At 52.3% G+C, this 19,109-nt stretch overlaps 1 protein-coding gene across 1 annotated transcript in view; it reads left to right on the top strand.

The window, feature by feature from the left end:
- Positions 1–398: 398 nt before the first annotated feature.
- The window catches only part of LOC123358862 (kelch-like protein 40), a 35,993-nt gene continuing 17,282 nt past the window's right edge, over positions 399–19,109 (top strand). The window contains exons 1-2 of the mRNA XM_045001017.1: positions 399–931; positions 1,747–1,817. The gene's annotated coding sequence lies outside the window, so the exon portion shown is untranslated. The remainder of the gene's footprint in view (positions 932–1,746; positions 1,818–19,109) is intronic.

Raw genomic sequence — 19,109 nt, 5'->3', positions numbered from 1 at the left:
AAGCAGTGTGAGACCCTCTCTGCCATAGGGCCCATACATGGGAGAGGGGAACATTAACCCATCTCTCTCTGCCGTACCCTGTCCTTTCCCTTCCTTCCCCCAGCAGCAGGAGTCTCTCCATGATGCAGTGATCCCCAGAGACCAGTCAGAGAAGTTGGCCCCAGAGGACGACAACGATCTGACCATGGTGGAAGCTGGCTGGAGGGTCGTCATGGAGCATCTCCAAGGTGGAGACAAGATACAAACATTGCACAGCGGAGCGGGAACCGAGTACTTCCTGCCCCTCATCCCATCCCAGCTCCCTACGGGGGCGCTTGTCCCAGATGATCTACAGCCCCAATGGGAATGGTTATCCCCTAGGATCCGGGACCCCTAGAAGGCCGTGGTTCGTTCTTGTTGTTCTGGAGCAGCTGGGGTGTGTGTGTTCTCATGCAGGGCTCTGCCCTAGTTCCTCTTCTCCAGGCTCTATTCAGGACAGAGGGAATTAGGGCTCTAGCTCCTTTCCCCATGTGCCCCTACACAGAGCCTGGGAAGGCCAAGACTCCTGGCCTGGGATAGACTGGGAGCTGAAGGTGAAAGACTAATGGATTCACCCTCCTCTTCCTTCTCCTAGAACTCCTCCGAGTTCCCCTACACAATTAACTCTTTACTGTTGGTGATCCAGCTGCAAGCTGCTGAGACTGAAATCAAAGACTTGCCGTCCGAGTTTGAGCTGGAGAAGTTTGATTATCTCCCCACCATTCGCCGAAGGAGCGGGACTGCTTGCTCTTTCAGCAGCTTCTGGATCAGGTACAGCCCGTCATGTGGCATGACAGTAACTACAGCAACCTAGATAAGATCAGACACGAGTCGGTCTGGGATGAGGACAGCGGCTGCTGAAAACTCCTGGAGCCTGTCATTCAAAAAACCAGCCTCCCTGCAGTTAAGAAAGGTATCTTCATTGTACTCCCATCCACGCAGTGTATCCTTGGCTCACTAGGATGGCCATGTGTGTTGCATTCAGATAGTATTCACTTATAACACAGTTGTCGGCTCATGTGTACAGAATAGGCTGTCATCTTTCTGTGGGAGCCTGGATGATCTACCTAAACGAGGACAAAAGCATCTCTTATGGGGACTACCTGACTATTTATTTTGAAGGGGCATCATTGATTTGAGTGATAGCAGGGAATCTTGTGCTAAACTGAACAGAATAACCAGTTTCTGATTAAATACCACAAGCATCTCTGGGCCAATTCTTTTCCTTCAAGGACCTTGAAGCACTTTATGATATTAAAGAATTAGGCTTCACAAACCCTCATCAGGTAGGTGGTATTAGACTGGTTTTAAAAGGGGGGAAACTGAGGCACAGGAGGACATGACTTCCCAATGTGCCATAGTGAGTCTGAAGTAGAGTGAGGGCTGGAACCCAGGATGTCTGACCCCCAGTCCTGTGCTTTTTATTTAATTCCCACCTGTGTATTAGCTGTCTGAGCCAAAGAGGTGAACAATTTTTCCCTACAAGGTTGAAATATTCACTGCACAGACCTGCAGGCCTCACATGTAGTTGCATTGGCAGGTGCATAGCATGTGCCATCCACTGGATAAAAAAGTGTAGTGCGAGGGTCCTTCTAGTCCCCTATGGCTCAGTAAGCAGTGATCTGGGGTGTCTGTAAGCAGCAGTGGGGAACAAGGGGGACAGTCAGGAAAATCTGGAACTGATTCGGTGCTGCTGGTCTTTTAAGAAATGCCTTTGTTCTCTCACAGCAGTTCCATCACTGCCACAGACTAAGCCAGCCAGGAAGAGCGCCTCAGGCGAGAACGGAGAGCTGCTGATGGTAAGCTGCACGTCTCCGGGACCTGAAGGAGCCTTCTGAGCTACACAGCTCTTCCTTCTGGAGGAAATAGGCAGAGGGCTGAGTGGCTCCAGAGGGACTCGTACCCAGCCATCACTGGCATTAGAATAAGGGTGTGTGTAAAGCAGAGTAAATAGTGAAGCAGTGAGCTGGCCTCACAGTCCGGTGGCCAGTCGGGAGTGTAGGAGCCTGGCCAGCAGGGGCTGGGAATGCTGGGAGTCCAGCCCCTGAAGAGGAGAGACAACCCGGCCAGAATGATAGACAACACAGCCCTAGAGCAGTTCCGAGACTAGAAGGAACTGGGCTCAAGTCCTGGTTAATTGGTGCCATCCTAGTTCTTTGACAACCACAAAACGCTCCTTTGCTTTGCCTCTCTGCCCAGGACACAGTGGCCTAGGACTAGGATAGTGTAGCAAGTGTGGACGGAAGCTTAGTCCCAAACTTCTATGGGGATAATTGAAACCTGCCTCATGGATCAATTGCTGATTTCCCCCTCCCACCCATGCAAAACCTTAGTAAATGGGACCAATCCTATTGCCCGCAGTGGTTGTGTGGCCCCTACAGGACCCCTTGGCAGGGCTTTTGGACAGGGGATTTGCATGGTTTGCAAACCTGCTGGCCATGTATCTACTGCAACCCTGGAGAGAGTTGCCAGAAAGCCATTCTGTGCAGCACATAGAGTCCTGCACCCACTCTGTCCAGTGTAGCAGAATTGCACTTGTGTCATTACATTTTGGACTTTGCTTACAGGTATTGGGGGTGTGTGGGGCAGGATGTAGCCCAATGACTGTCCAAATTATACCCAAGACTGTGTGTTCTGCAGTGTTACTGTTGCCCAGATTGGATCACATGTTCAATCACTTCATATTATCTCTAAGTCTCTGGCCCTAGCTCATGGAATGGTGCTTGGCTGCTTTCGAGCTGCAGCTGAGGGGAGTGATGCTCACAGCATATTGTGATCCCAGCAGGAAGAAGACCGCTACAAACTGATCTGAGCAGGAGTGACAGTGAGAATATTGCCAGTAACTATTTCCGGCCCAAGCGAGCTAGCCAGATCCTCAGTGCTGATCCTACAAAGATTCTTCATAAATATCTGACACGCCTTTCCTTTTGTCCATTTGCCAGTATCTCCTCCAGTGGGGTGCCATTCCATCTGCCAAGCTCAGCATCTCTTATACCCCTTAAGATGGTTGAATGATATGAAAGACCCAAACAACTGGCTGATGCGCTGGTACCCATTTCTCCAGCCCTACATATTCCAAGTTCAAGATAGGGCAGGCAAAGCTCCCCAGAACACTGACTTTTTCTCCAGGGAACACGGGGAGCAATGTGATGGCCCCAGCTCTTCTGGCTCCATCTTGGGGGAAGGTTGTGTGATTGGGTGCACAAACCCCACACTGAGCAACAAGGGGCTAAGGAAATATGCTGGCCTAGCCAGCCCCACCGCATCTGTGGCAAATGCACCAACATGAGGAGGGGGTAAAAGGAAGGGGAGCAGCTCATTTTGTGGCGGACCAGGGAGGAGAGCAGACATGCTTTCGGCAGCTCCAGGAGAGACGAGCTGAGGGAAGTCAGAATCTCCCCCAAACAACCATCCAAAGGTCCCTCCCTGAGGAAAGGGAAGGCCTGCTGCAGGGACAGCCTGAGAGAGAAGCACTCCCCTCTCCCTGTCATATGAACTCTGGCCTTGATTGATCCCCTTTATTTGCTGTTTGGACTACCTCAGCAGGGGAAAGTCCTTGGACTGAGCTGGCCTCGGGAGACTGGGCCATACCCCAGGAGGAGGCAGTTGCGATCCAAGAGGAAAGGAGAAAGACCTCACTACAAGGTACCAGATGGTGCCTTGGGGTGAGCAGGCAACCCTCATGCTGCTTTACCCCAGACAGTGACCATGGGACTGTTACAGGGAGGTGGTAGGAAGTGACCTTAAGCATCCTGAGCTGTCAGAGCACTGATAGTCATAAGGGCCGGCTCCAGGATTTTTCCCGCCCCAAGCAAAAAAAAGGGGGGGGGGCGTGCGGAGTGCCGCTGCCGAAGCAAACAAAAAAGGGGGAGAGGGTGGAATGTGGCCCCTTGAAAAGGGCTGCCCCAAGCACATGCTTGGGACGCTGGTGCCTAGAGTCAGCCCTGTAGCCATAGATGCCAACCCCATGGGTGCTCCGGGGCCCATGGAAAAAAAATAGGGGGTGCTCAGCATGCACCAGCCACAGTGGTTCAGGCCTGGGCTGGCTGCTGATCAGCTGTTTGACCGGCCCTCAGGCTGCCAGCAGACTGGCTAGCAGGAGGCGCTCGGGGGAGAGGTGGAGCAGGGATGAGAAGAGGCGGAGCGGGGGCGGGGCCTTGGGGCAGAGCAGGAGTGGAGCACTCACTGGGAAAAAAAGTCAGTGCCTGTGCTGATAGCCCACAAAGGGCCATGGGTCAGAGCCCAGTGGAGTAGAAGGGCCCTGGATCCCCTACCAACAACCCCTCTTAATGCCACAGCCCTAAGCCCTGACCACTGGTGGCACTCCCCTCCCAACCAACCCCAAGTGAAGGCCGTCACATTCTCCCAGTAGGATTGCCACTGGTCCCAGGTTTTCAAGGAATAAAGCATCATGGGCTAGAGGTTCAGCAGAAGCAGCGCCCTTAGCTTGTGTATCACTCAGTGGCACTGGTGATTCCTTAATGGACACCAGTCCCCTGTGACCCATGGGGGCCTTCATGGGCAGTGTCCGCAAAGATTGCAGTGGCCTTTCTTGGCAGTTACCCTCTTAACAATGTAGCATTTGGTGGCAGCAATCCTCTTATCACAGCAGCTTTTGGAAGGGACAGTTTGATTTTCCTTTCAGATTAGGGTCAGTGGAGACAAATGCTGCTTCCAGGGGTTTTGAAGTCTGTAATGACAACTCCAGGTTCAAGCTGGGGCTGGCACATTCCTCCGTTACCTGCTTCCCTGCCACGTGTGTGCAGCCAGCACTGCACATTTAGTCTTCCATTCTGGTCACTGACATGCCCAGCAGGTGGTGGGAAGTCAAACCTCTGTACTTGGAGTAAAATCTTCAGGTGATGTGAGGCAGTTCCTCAAAAAAAAGCCTTAAAATCACTTTCCGTATTTCCCAATGCAAGTTTCCTAGACAGAACTTACTTGTTTCCTTTTGGATGTCACAGCCACAACTTTAGCTCATGCCCCATACAGAATTCGCCTGTCTTGTTCCTCATTGTAATAAGACAGTGAGAGGTTCTGGCAGCATCGTTACCATATCAGAGCCATTTCTGCTTTCTCTTTTCTTGAGAAAGAGTCTGAAACTGACATTTATGAGACACAAACTCAGTTCTCCAAGGAAATACGGTTTGCACATTTATTCCTTGACTCCTCTCGATCAGATCAGAAACTGCAGTTCAGTGAGAAATGATTGCTCCTGTTCTTGTGTTCAAGAGGTTAAAGATTTTTGTAATCTGTATGTTAACTATTTATATTTTAGTCATTTATCTTATGTGCAGGACATCTGGTTAATGATCACAATACATTGCTGTAAGCTGTTGGTCGGGGCTCAACTCTCCGGCTGGCGGGAGGGGAGCCACACCGACTCGCTTCTTTTCCTCTGCTGGTCTTTTAGGAGTCACAGGGAACAATGTTAGATCGCCAGGCCCTCTGGTACAGGGGCTGGCCAACAGCAGTTCAAATAGGCCCAGGCCCTCTGGAGCAGGGGCTGGGCAACAGTAGCACAGATAAGCCCTGGCCCCCTGGAGCAGGGCAGGGCAACAGCAGTTCGAATAAGCCCTGGCCCTCTGGAGCAGGGCAGGGCAACAGCAGTTCAGCTAAGCCCTGGCCCTCTGGAGCAGGGCAGGGCAACAGCAGTTCAGCTAAGCCCTGGCCCTCTGGAGCAGGGCAGGGCAACAGCAGTTCAGCTAAGCCCTGGCCCTCTGGAGCAGGGCAGGACAACAGTAGCAATCAGTCCTAATAAACCCAGGCCCTCCGGAACAGGGGCTGGGGTAACAGCAACCAGTCTCAATAGACCCAGGCCCTCTGGAGCAGGGGCTTGGGTAACAGCAGTTAGTCCTAATAAACCCAGGCCCTCTGGAGCAGGGGCTTGGGTAACAGCAGTCAGTCTCAATAGACCCAGGCCCTCTGGAGCAGGGGCTTGGGTAACAGCAGTTAGTCCTAATAAACCCAGGCCCTCTGGAGCAGGGGCTTGGGTAACAGCAACCAGTCTCAATAGACCCAGGCCCTCTGGAGCAGGGGCTTGGGTAACAGCAGTTAGTCCTAATAAACCCAGGCCCTCTGGAGCAGGGGCTTGGGTAACAGCAGTCAGTCTCAATAGACCCAGGCCCTCTGGAGCAGGGGCTTGGGTAACAGCAGTTAGTCCTAATAAACCCAGGCCCTCTGGAGCAGGGGCTTGGGTAACAGCAATCAGTCTCAATAGACCCAGGCCCTCTGGAGCAGGGGCTTGGGTAACAGCAATCAGTCTCAATAGACCCAGGCCCTCTGGAACAGGGGGCTGGGCAACAGCGATCAGTCTCGTAATCTGAAGGTTCACAGGTTCAGACCCTCAGGCAGGGGCTGAACACAAGGCACCCAGTCAGTTAGTGGAAGCCCAGGCCCTCAGTCAGGGCGGGGCAACAGCAGTTCCAGTCTATGAGCCCAAGCCCTAGCTCAGGGCGGGGCAGCAACACACAGAGGGCTCAGACCCTTATACAGGGCTGAGCAGCCGTTCAGTTTATAGGCCCAGGCCCTAGCTCAGGGCGGGGCAGCAACACACAAAGGGCTCAGACCCTTAGGCAGGGCTGAGCAGCGGTTCAGGTAAGCCTAAGCCTAAGCCTGAGCGCTGGGGTGAGGGGGAGACTGCCACCCGTGAGTGGGGTGGCAGGGGGGACACAGGCCCACCCACTCCACTGTGTCCCAGCCCGGGGCCCTATTAGCGGCTAGCACGGCCGCTGGTCAGTGGGGTCCTGACCGCAACACACCGACATGGGCACCTCGGTGCCTATAGCCTGACAGGGGTCGGCTATCCCCGGGCTACAGTCCATCTCCCCCTCCGTGGGTACCTGCTCCTCGGTCGCCGGGAGATCGGGCCAGTCCATCTGCATGGGCTCCTCAGGACCAGGGCTTGGGGGCAGGTCCGGCAACTCCTGCGGGAAGTCCGGCCCGGCTGCCTCCGACGGGTCCTCCGGGTAACAGCAGGGCGGAAGCGGCGGCGGCGGCTCCTCCTCGTACCGGGCGGGAGGAAGTCCTGGCGGCTGCTCCGGGTTCCAATCCCGGGGAAGTTCCGCAGGTTCCTCTTCGTACCGGGCGCGGGGCAGTGGGGGCCAGTCCGGATCGCCCCCTCGGGTCCTGGAGGGTTCCCAGTCCGGAGCTCCCGCCGGCACGTCTGCTCGCGGCGGTGGCTGGCCCCTGACTGAGGTCTGGCGTTCTCCTTTTCTACTTCCTGTCCCGCCCCTTGACTTCCGGGGGGCGGGGACAGGAAGTGGTGGCTCAGCCCAGCTGGGCTTCTGGGAGGGAGCGCCCTCTGCTGGGCAGGAGGGGAGCCACACCGACTCGCTACAATTGCCTTTTAACAACAAACAGTCTGACTCCTGTTATATTTACAGTTCATGTTCCTTTGCATTTTTGCCAGATGTTGCATACATTGGCCACTATCCCTCTAGCTCAGTGGTTCCCAAACTGTGGTTCATGAAATGTTACAGGGGATTCTTGGGGAAAAAATTCCCTAATGGCGGACAGAGCTGTCCCTAGGAACTCCTGGCATCATGGGGCTAGCAGCCCGGAGCTTCTGGATTTCCAAGAGCTAAGCAGATCAAAGCAAATGTCTCTATCACACTGAGGAGTTTTAAACTTCAAGACTTTTAAGAAATGGAAAGGGAGGTGGATATTTTTTGCTGTTTTTAAAATTAAATAGGCAGCTAATATTGTTTTTAAAATTATTATGAAGAGCAAGTTTAAGCTTTGTTGTAACGTGCATGTTTGCCTGGACTGCTCAAGACCTGAATGCTTGTGTAAGAAGAACTCTTTGAGTTGGCTTCTTAAATACCTTTGTGCTGTTTCACATCTGATACTCCTTGATGAAACATAGGAGCCTTGTCTTATAAAAGTGATACAAGCTACAAAAGTGAGATCTTGGAAGAGTGTTGCTGTTTTCATAATGTAATAAAAATCTGTAATGATAAATAATAATGAATAAAGTGTGTAATAATCATGTCATAAAAACAAATTATATATTTCCAAGATCACTGCTTTTATAATTTATACTCAGGTAAAGGAGAAAATCCCTGGAAATACTCATTTTTAGGAGGGGGTTCGCGTGACTTGACATTTTAGTGAAAGGGGTTCACAGGTTGTTAAAGTTTGGGAACCACTGCCTTAGCTGTAAAGCACTGGGTGAGGAGTGTCTTTCCCATCAGCTTTTGCTTCATAATCTGAAAGCCAGCATATTCTGCTGTTGATCAGCAAAAGACACTGCCTACCCTCGTTGTCCTAGACAGTGAGAGGTGACCCAAATGGCAGGGCATAGCTCGGAGAAGAGGAAAGGGACACATGCTGCAGCGTGGGTACCAGCAGTGGCAGTGGGAAGGAAGGAAGCCCCCAGTGGTGGGGAATAGAGCACAGTTTTCAGCCCTGCTAGGACAGTAACAGTGTTGCCTACTCTCATGATTTTATTGAAAATCTTGCAATTTTTGGTGCTTTCCATTAGGTCTCAGCTCTTGGAGTCATGCGATTACATGGGACGCTCAGCGTTATTTTAACAAGTACGTTTCTAGCCCTCGTGGTGACAGTGAAAAACATGCCAATGTGATTCCTGAAGGGCACAGCTCCAGAAGACAAAGACCCCAACGCTATTTTTAAAAAATATCATGACTTTTGAGCCAATGTGATGACGGATGTGTGGCTCCTGATATGAATGCTTGGGGGTGGATACTGCAGTAAACCTGGTGCCATCTGGCCAGGCACAGTCTCTGGGGCAGAGAGGGAGGCCTGTTCTGCAGCCCAAGTTGATGGCAGAGTTGAAGACTGCCAAGGAAACCAGGCAGTTAGTAGAGCCTAAGAACCTTTTCAAGGATAAAACCTATCACTGCGCATGAGGAAGAATTTGAGGCCTGGTTGGATCATGCTCTTCAGGTGGAACAGGAATGGACATGCTGTGAAAGGGAAAAAAAGAAAGAGACTAGTGGAAAGTCTGCAAAGACCTGCTCCTGAATCTATCAGGGTACTCAGGGTCAGTAATCCAGATGCAACTGCTGCTGAATACCTCTCATCTTTGGAGGGCTTTGAAAGCACTGAAAACAGAGAGCATGCTATGTTAATATTCCAGACTGCCCATCAGGAACTTGGAGAGAAACTACCTCAATATCTGGCATGGATGGAATGACTCCTGCAGAGGGCCCACTGTAAAATAGGAATTGCAGGGAGTGATTTGGATTATCTCAGATTGGAGCAAGGGTTAAAGGGTGCTACCCATACTGGATTGATGCTGTTCCAGTTGCGATTAAAGGACAGAAAGAGGAATCTCCCATTTTTTGCCACACAGATGAGAGAGGTCAGGGAATGGGAGACAGGATTCTGAAGATAACCCTTCCTGAGAGACTGAAATGAGAGGTATACTTTGGAAACCACTCTGTATAACTCCCCTCCAGAAAGTAGCCTTATGATGAAACAGATCGCTGAGTTGCAAGAGAAAGTAGCTGTCCTGACAGTGAAACAGCACTTTGTAGTGGTCTCTCCAACAAATGACCTGAGGGAAAGTATCTCGACTCCCAGAGCAAATGTGAGATGGACAGCTATACCAGAGAGGCAAGGGTCAAGAAAATGATAGGGCCCGGTGGAACCCTCACCTCTTGGAGTCCATGCATTCCTGTTGTTGGAGTGGAGAAGATGGTCATTATGTATGAGGATGTCCGAATCCTGTAAACCCTGGGAGAGCTGAGGAATGATTTAAGGCAGCAGGACACTTTGGAGAGACCAGGTAAGGGAACATCATGGGTCCCGTAACCACCTTCGCTTCTCACCAACTCAAAGACATGAAGACTGAGTCTTTGTCTTCAGCTATGCCAGGCTTGCCTGTAGAACTGTGTGGACCAAAGTCTGAGGTTGGGGTTATTATTAAGGGAATAGAGTGTACAGCTGTTCTAGATGGTGGCTCTCAGGTCACTGTCATCTTCAAACCCTTTTACTGGCAACATCTGGCCCATCTGCCCCTGAAGCCCCTAATCAGGTTGACTGTCTGGAGGTTAGATGACCAGTAGCCATACCTTGGATATGTGCTAGTGAAATTAAAATTCCCAAAGGATATGGTTGGAATTGAGAAAGAGAGAGACACTCTTGCTTTGTTTCAGAGTAGCAGCCGTGTTAGTCTGTATCCGAAAAAAAACACAGGAGTACTTGTGGCACCTTAAAGACTAACAAATTTATTTTAGCATGAGTTTTCGTGAGCTACAGCTCACTTCTTCGGATGCATAGAATGGAACACACAGACAGGAGATATTTATACATATAGAGAACATGAAAAGGTGGAAGTATGCATAACAACAGGAAAAGTCTAATCAATTGAGATGAGCTCATCTCAACTGATTAGACTTTTCCTGTTGTTATGCATACAATTGATTAGACTTTTCCTGTTTTTATGCATACTTCCACCTTTTCATGTTCTCTGTATGTATAAATGTCTGTGTGTTCCATTCTATGCATCCGAAGAAGTGAGCTGTAGCTCACGAAAGCTCATGCTAAAATAAATTTGTTAGTCTTTAAGGTGCCACAAGTACTACTCTTGCTTTGATCTGTCCACCCACTGGATATCCAGACCAAATGCCTTGTATAATAGGAACACATGCAGCCATGGCTCAGCTATGCAAAGAGTTTTCTGGACCTAAGTAAGCACAAAGCCTGGAGATCCACGCACTGTGTTTAGAAGCATATCAAGCTAAAGGGGGAGACCCAGACCAGTGTAGATTTCAAGGCCCAGTGGGAATGGTCAAACTAAGATATAGGCCTCCAGTTACTATTCCTGCTAGGACAACCCATCTAGTGGATGGAATTGCTCAAGTGGATCAGATAGCCACCAATCAGTTAATCCTGAGTGAAGCTTCAGATACAGATGTGCTGCTGGGCGGATTGATGGTGAAGAGAGGCATAGCCAAAACCTCATCTTGTATAAAAGTGTCAGTAAAGCTACCAGTGGCTAAGGAAACTGAGCACCCAATCACTATCCCTCAGGGAACTGCGGTAGTACACATATACTTGGCTGCAACAGTGGCCCATACTGCTCAAAGATTATACTTATATTTGACCCAGAGAAGTTGAACTTTGGAAAATCCCCAATTCCTTGAGCATGGAAAGAGAGACTAAAATGGAAACAAAGGCCCCAAGTGTTCTCCACTTGTGGAATGTGGGTTGTGTCAAGGGAGTTGAACATCACATTCAGTTGAATGATAGGCCTTTCCCTGAACAATTGATGACACTAGTACCTGCAGAGGTGGCAGACATTTGGAAGACCGCAGAAATCATCAGGAACTCTAGAAGTCCTTATGCCTCCCCAATTGCTGTGGCCAGAAAAAATAATGGGATGTACACATTTGCATAGATGATCCTACTCTGAATATCTGTGGAATCCCTGACCAGTATATTACCCCCAAGAGTGAATGATGTCTTAGACTGCCTGACAGGAAGCTGTTGGTTTTCCATTTTGGATCTGAGAAGTGGACACTATCAGGTATCCATGGGACCAGCTAATAGGGAAAAGACAGGCTTCATCTGTCCATTACAATTCTACAAATTTCTGAGAATACTCCAGGGACTATCTAAGGTCCTGGCCACATTCCAGAGATGAATGGAGCAGACGGATGGTGACGTGAACCTTCTGGAAGTCCTGGTGTATCTGGATGACTTGATAATGTTCAGTCATGCTTTGGAAGAGCATGAAGAATGCTTGTTGAAAGTGCTGGACTGCCTGCAGGAACAAGGATTGAAACTATCTTTAGACAAATGTCAGTTCTGTCAGGAAAAAGTAAAGTACATAGGCATATAATCTCTTGAGATGGAGCTGCTGCAGATCTGGATAAGCTGGAAGCCTTGAGGGCATGGCCAAGACCCAAAACCTTGAAAGAATTGAAGAGTTCTTCTTTGAGTGCTTGCTCATATTGATTCCAATTAGGTGTTTGCGCGCAGCGTGCACATTTGTCGGAAGATTTTTACCCTAGCAACACTCGGTGGGTCGGCTGGGCGCCCCCTGGAGTGGCACCGCTATGGCACTGGATATATACCCCTGCCGACCCATTCACCCCTCAGTTCCTTCTTACCGCCTGTGTCGGTCGTTGGAACAGTGGAGCGCGGTTTAGCTGACCTCCACTTCCCTAGCTACTCGTAGTTCTCGTTCCTTGTTGTGTATATAGTTAAAAACTTTTTATATAGTTCAACTTAGTTTATCACTTTGTAATATATTTAGTATAATATAGTTAAGAGGGGTTTGGGGAATAGCCCCTTCCCCGCACCCGGTGCCGGGGCCCATGCCCGGTTCACCGGGTTTCAAACCGTGCTCGGCCTGCCGCAGGCCGATGCCGACAGGAGATCCGCACGACTCCTGTCTGAAGTGCCTCGGAGAATCGCACCTGACAGCTAAGTGCCACATTTGCAAGGCTTTTAAGCCAAGAACAAAAAAGGAGCGGGACATTAGGCTAAAGCAGCTCCTCATGGAGGCGGCTCTCACCCCTCCGCCTTCGGCACCAAGCGCTGGTCACTCTTCAAGCAGGAGCACCTCCTCGCACCGGTACGGCCAAGGCTCCTCAGCACCACCCGTCGCCGACACCGAGGCCGGCTTGACGCCACTCCCTCTCCCCGAGGTCGAGAAAGACTAAGACTCCTGCTGCTTCTGTGCCACCTGCACCGCAGCTAGAGAGCTCGTCCAAGTCGGACCTCCCGGCGCCAACACCCACCGCGGCACCGACGAAGTCGGCCCCATCGATTCCGGTCCCACAAGGGCCGTCGAGTCCGGTGACTGTCAGCTCCCCGGCTAGACCCGTGGTAGAGCTTACTATCCCGTCTACGCCGGAGACGTTCTCAATGGCGAGGGATCTGATTTCGATGACAGAGTCGACGCTGCCTCCGCCCCCGGCACCGCCGGTGCGGGCGATAAGCAAGCCGACCTTGATTCGGCCACCCTCTGTTGACACAGCAGACCGGCACCGTTCAAGATCACGGTCCCGCAGACGTTCCAGGTCCCGACGGCGCTCCCGTCGCTGCTCGCAGTCCCGGCACCGTTCTCCTCTCCGGTACCGGTCGCACTCGCGGCTCTGGTCGGCATCCCGGCCGCCGGCCCGCTATTCTCGGCACCGCTCCAGCTCCCGGCATCGCTCCAGGCACCGTGACTCCCGTAGCTGCTCCCGACGCCGAGCTTCGAGATCGCGGTCGACCTCCCGGCACCGTTCCGGTTGCAGGTCCCGATCTCGTTCCCGGTACTGGTATGCCTCCCGGTACCGGTATCCGGTGCCGAGTAGAGCTGGGCCAGCTAGAGACATGGACTCTGCTCAGGGCCTCTCCGCTCCTCCATGGCCATTCAGGCATGCTTCAGAGTCATCCCACGCGGACAGCTATTATGCGCAGGACCGTGAGTCTGATGTGCCCACCTGGGTCTTCCAAGAGGCACAGGCCCAGGACCTAGGCCCACACCAGTGGTCCTTCTGGACGCATTGGGCGTACCACCAGGCCCAAGGGGCACCAGTAGTCCCGTCCCGCTCAGCACCGTCAGAGCACTGGGTGCCAGAGTCGACAATCAGCCGTCCGCCTCCCGCTGGTACGGAGGAAGCTCCAGTCCACCCACCGGACTCTCCAGTTCCACTGGAGCAGGAGGTTGCTCAGGAGCAAGAGGCCACACAGGACCCTCTCGTGACAGGTGTCTCCTCTTCCTCTTCTCCCGACGAGGCGGTGGCAGGGACATCCTCCTCAGGCCCTCCTCCAATCGACCTGAGGGCCCACCAGGACCTCCTCAGGAGGGTAGCACTCAACATGAACCTCCAGGTGGAGGAGGTCGCAGAGGTGGAGGACCCAGTGGTGAGCATTCTGTCAGCGGATGCTCCCACCAGAGTGGCCCTACCATTCATTCGTACCATCCAAGCCAATGCCGACACTGTATGGCAATCGCCGGCCTCAATCCCACCTACGGCCAGGGGAGTCGAGCGTAAATATATGGTGCCCTCTAGGGGGTACGAGTATTTATATGTCCATCCTTCTCCCTGCTCACTGGTCGTTCAATCAGTTAATGAGAGGGAATGCCATGGCCAGCAGGCGGCAGCCCCAAAATTGAAGGAGGCTAGGCGAATGGACCTGCTCGGCCGTAAGGTGTACTCGGCGGGTGCCTTACAGCTCCAGGTGGTGAATCAACAAGCCCTCCTCAGCCGCTATAATTACAACACATGGGCGGAGGTGGGGAGATTTATGGAACTACTCCCTCAGGATTCCCGCCAGGAGTTCGCGGCCTTCTTGGAGGAAGGAAAAAAGGTGGCCAGAACTTCCCTCCAAGCCTCGCTCGATGCAGCCGACTCAGCAGCCAGGACTCTGGCCTCAAGTGTTGCCATGAGGCGTATCTCATGGCTTCACGTTTCCAACCTCCCACCCGAGTTGCAGTACACCATCCAGGACTTGCCGTTCGATGGTAAAGGCCTCTTCTCAGAAAAGACTGACCCTAGGCTGCAAAGCCTGAAAGACAATAGGGTCATAATGCGTTTGCTAGGCATGCACACGCCAGTGACCCAACACAGACCCTTCCGCCCCCAACCTCCTCGTCTGTACTTTGTGCCTGGAAACAGACAGGACTTTGACAGGCGGCACGGCTGAGGTGGCCATAGACGCCAATCAGGACCCCAAAGGGGCCAAAATCAAGGTCCCTCAAAACCACCAGCAGGACCAAAATCTAACTTTTGAAGGTGCGCCTGAGGATGGCATACCAATTACAGGCCAGGACCCTTCTCCTCCCTTCTCCAACCGTCTCTCCTACTTCCTCCCGGCGTGGTCCCAGTTAACCTCGGATCTCTGGGTCCTATGCAAGGTGGAATATGGATACCACCTCCAATTTGTTTCAGCCCCACCCTCCCACCCCATCCCTCTTCAGGGACCCTCTCACGAGAAATTCCTCTTGCAAGAGGTGCGGTCGCTCCTCGCCATGGGAGCTATAGAGGAGGTGCCAAAGAACGAAAAGGGCAAGGGGTTTTACTCCCGTTATTTCCTGATCCCCAAGTCGAAGGGTGGTCTCAAACCCATCCTCGACCTGCGAGGACTCAACCAGTTTATGGTAAAGTTGAAGTTCCGTATGGTATCCCTGGGGACCATTATCCCATCCATGGATCCTGGAGATTGGTGTGCCACCCTTGATATGAAGGACGCATATTTTCATATCGCCATTTTCCCTCTGCACAGGAGGTACCTCCGCTTTGTAGCCGACCATCAGCACTTCCAGTTCACGGTCCTGCCCTTCGGCCTTTCCACAGCCCCAAGGGTATTCACGAAGTGCATGGCCGTGATCACCGCATATCTCCGCCGACGTCGGATACACGTGTTTCCGTATCTGGATGATTGGCTCATCCGGGGGACCTCCGAGACACAAGTCACTCAGCATGTGGGCATCGTCAGGGACCTATTCTCTCGTCTAGGCCTGGTGATCAATATAGAGAAGGCCTCTCTGATTCCCACACAGAGGTTAGACTTCATAGGAGCGACCCTAGACTCCAATCTCGCCAGGGCCTGCTTACCACAGCCGCGGTTTCAAGCAATGGCAACAATCATCCACGGTCTGCAAAATTTCCCGACAACCTCGGTTTGCACTTGTCTCGGTCTCTTGGGTCACATGGCTGCATGCACGTTCGTAACCAAGCACGCCAGGCTCCGCCTCCGTCCGTTACAAACTTGGCTCAATTCGGTATACCGCCCGAGCAGGGACTCAATAGACACAATAGTCACCATTCCCCCGAACACTCTAGGCTCTCTAAAATGGTGGCTGACTCCCTCCCTGGTGTATGCAGGGCTACCATTCCATCCGCCTCAGCCCTCAGTGTCCCTGACGACGGACGCGTCTTCTCTCGGCTGGGGCGCGCACCTCGGAAGCCTTCGTACGCAAGGCCTCTGGTCACCTCAGGAGCTGACCCTGCACATAAATGTCCGAGAACTGAGAGCAGTCCGCCTAGCGTGCCAGGCGTTCCTGCAACATTTACAAGGCCGCGGTGTCTCAGTGTTTACAGACAACACAACAGCCATGTACTATATAAACAAACAGGGAGGGACTCGATCTTCTCCCCTTTGTCAGGAGACCATCAGACTCTGGGACTTTTGCATAGCCCACTCGATAGACCTGGTAGCGTCCTTTCTCCTGGGGGTTCGGAACACTCTGGCGGATCGACTGAGCAGGTCATTCCTCTGCCACGAGTGGTCGATACGCCTGGATGTTATTCATTCGGTTTTCCAGAGGTGGGGATTTCCCCACATAGACCTGTTTGCTTCCCGCGAGAACAGGAAATGCCAGATGTTCTGCTCCTTCCAAGGCCTCTCACCAGGGTCGATCTCGGATGCATTCCTGATGCCGTGGACGAACCGGCTGCTTTATGCCTTCCCGCCGTTCCCGCTGGTTCACAAGGTCCTGCTAAAACTCTGCAGGGACAGAGCGGATCTAATCTTGATCGCTCCAGCGTGGCCCAGGCAGCACTGGTACACCACGCTACTCGATCTGTCACTAGCCAACCCGATTACCCTGCCACTCCACCCAGACCTCATAACGCAGGACCACGGCAGACTTTGCCACCCAGACCTGCAGGCCCTTCACCTCAAGGCGTGGCTGCTGCATGGCTAAACCAGTCAGAGTTGCGTTGCTCTGCCTCAGTACAGCAAGTACTCCTGGGTAGCAGGAAGCCTTCCACCCGGTCAACGTATCTGGCCAAATGGAAGCGTTTCTCCTGCTGGTGCGGGACACACAGTGTTACCCCCGCTGAGGCCTCGATCCCAACCATCTTGGATTACCTCTGGTCTCTCAAACAGGAGGGCCTGGCGGTATCTTCCTTGCGGGTGCACTTGGTGGCCATCTCTACCTTCCATCCAGGGTGGAGTGGCCGCTCCGTGTTCTCACACCCTATGGTCTCTAGATTTCTTAAGGGCCTGGAGCACCTATACCCACAGGTACGACGCCCCGCCCCAACATGGGACCTCAACCTGGTTCTAACCAGACTTATGTCTCCCCCATTTGAGCCGTTGGCAACATGCTCCTTGCTATACCTGTCCTGGAAGACAGCTTTTCTCGTAGCCATTACATCGGCCAGACGAGTTTCCGAGCTTCGTGCTCTAACGGTGTTCCACAAGGACAAGATGCAGTTACGACCACACCCGGCATTCCTCCCTAAAGTGGTATCGGCATTCCATGTCAACCAGGATATCTTCCTTCCGGTCTTCTTCCCGAAGCCACACTCATCACAACGGGAGCGACAATTGCACTCCCTGGACGTCCGTAGAGTGCTCGCATTTTATATCGAGCAGACAAAATCATTTCTTAAAATGCCCCAGCTCTTTGTTGCAGTGGCAGACCGAATGAAGGGTCTACCTGTCTCATCCCAGAGGATCTCATCATGGGTAACAGCATGTATCTGTACTTGTTATGACTTGGCTCATGTACCCTTGAGCCACCTCACCGCACACTCTACCAGGGCTCAGGCTTCATCTGCCGCCTTCCTGGCTCGTGTACCTATCCAGGAGATATGTCGTGCAGCTACCTGGTCTTCGGTCCACACCTTTGCTTCACATTATGCTCTGGTCCAACAGTCCAGAGATGATGCAGCCTTTGGCTCAGCAGTTTTGCACTCTGCAACATCTCACTCCGACCCCACCGCCTAGGTAAGGCTTGGGAATCACCTAATTGGAATCAATATGAGCAAGCACTCGAAGAAGAAAAGACGGTTACTCACCTTTGTAACTGTTGTTCTTCGAGATGTGTTGCTCATATCCATTCCAAACCCGCCCTCCTTCCCCACTGTCGGAGTAGCCAGCAAGAAGGAACTGAGGGGCGGATGGGTCGGCAGGGGTATATATCCGGTGCCATAGTGGCGCCACTCCAGGGGGCGCCCAGCCGACCCACCAAGTGTTGCTAGGGTAAAAATCTTCCGACGAACGTGCACGCGGCATGCGCACACCTAATTGGAATGGATATGAGCAACACATCTCGAAGAACAACAGTTACAAAGGTGAGTAACCATCTTTTTCTTGGGATTCTGCAATTATTATAGGCAATTTGTAGAGGGAATTAGTGACCTTTGTTGACCCTTAAATTAACTCACCATTGGGGTATTTCCTCATAGGAAAAGGCCAGGCTCTGCATCCAGATGCCAACTACTACCAAGTCAGTGAATCCTTTGGAGATTGGTGAACTCTGAATTGTGAGAATGCTTTTCAGATGTTAATAGATAAAGTAGCACGCACCAGGTGCGTTAGTATTGGCAATATTAAAAGAAGATATGTACTACACAATGATGCTAATATGGAAGGACTTGGAGGAGTCCTCTACCAAGAACATCCAGATGGATGGAGACCAGTTGCCTATGCTAGTAAGAGTCTAGTATAGAATCATAGAATCTCAGGGTTGGAAGGGACCTCAGGAGGTCATCTAGTCCAACCCCCTGCTCAAAGCAGGACCAAACCCAACTAAATCATCCCAGCCAAGCCTGACCTTAAAAACCTCTAAGGAAGGAGATTCCACTACCTCCCTAGGTAACCCATTCCAGTTCTTCACCACCCTACTAGTGAAAAAGTTTTTCCTAATATCCAGCCTAAACCTCCCCCTCTGCAACTTGAGACCATTACTCCTTGTTCTGTCATCTTCTACCACTGAGAACAGTATCATTGAAAGAACTAGCCAGTTCACAAACTAGAGTTCTTAGCATTAAGGTGGGCTCTGACCAAGAAATTCCATGATTATCTCTATGCAGCCAAATTCACAGGCTGTACTGATAACAAGCTCCTGGCTCGGTTCCCTCTGCCTGAAGGGTGCATGGGTGACCCCAATAGCTCTGTTTCCCCTGCCTGAGGGATGTGTGGGTGACCCCCCTGGCTCCGTTACCCTTGCCTGAGGGGAACATGGGTGACTCCAATAGCTCCATTCCCACTGACTGAAGGGCGTGCAGGCAACCCCCTCGGCTCGGTTTCCCCTGTCTGAGGGGTGTGCAAGGGACCCCCCTGCCTCAGTTCCCCCCCTCAGGGGCACGCAGGCAACCCCCTCTGCTCGGTTCCCCCTGCCTGAGGGGCACATGGGCAACCCCCTGGCTTGGTTGCCCCTGCCTCAAGGG

This window comes from Mauremys mutica, unplaced genomic scaffold (genome assembly GCF_020497125.1).
Source record: "Mauremys mutica isolate MM-2020 ecotype Southern unplaced genomic scaffold, ASM2049712v1 Super-Scaffold_100098, whole genome shotgun sequence".
Lineage (NCBI taxonomy): Eukaryota > Metazoa > Chordata > Testudines > Geoemydidae > Mauremys > Mauremys mutica.
The sequence above is the reverse complement of the archived record's forward strand: the minus strand, read 5'-3'. Positions and strand labels throughout refer to the sequence as shown.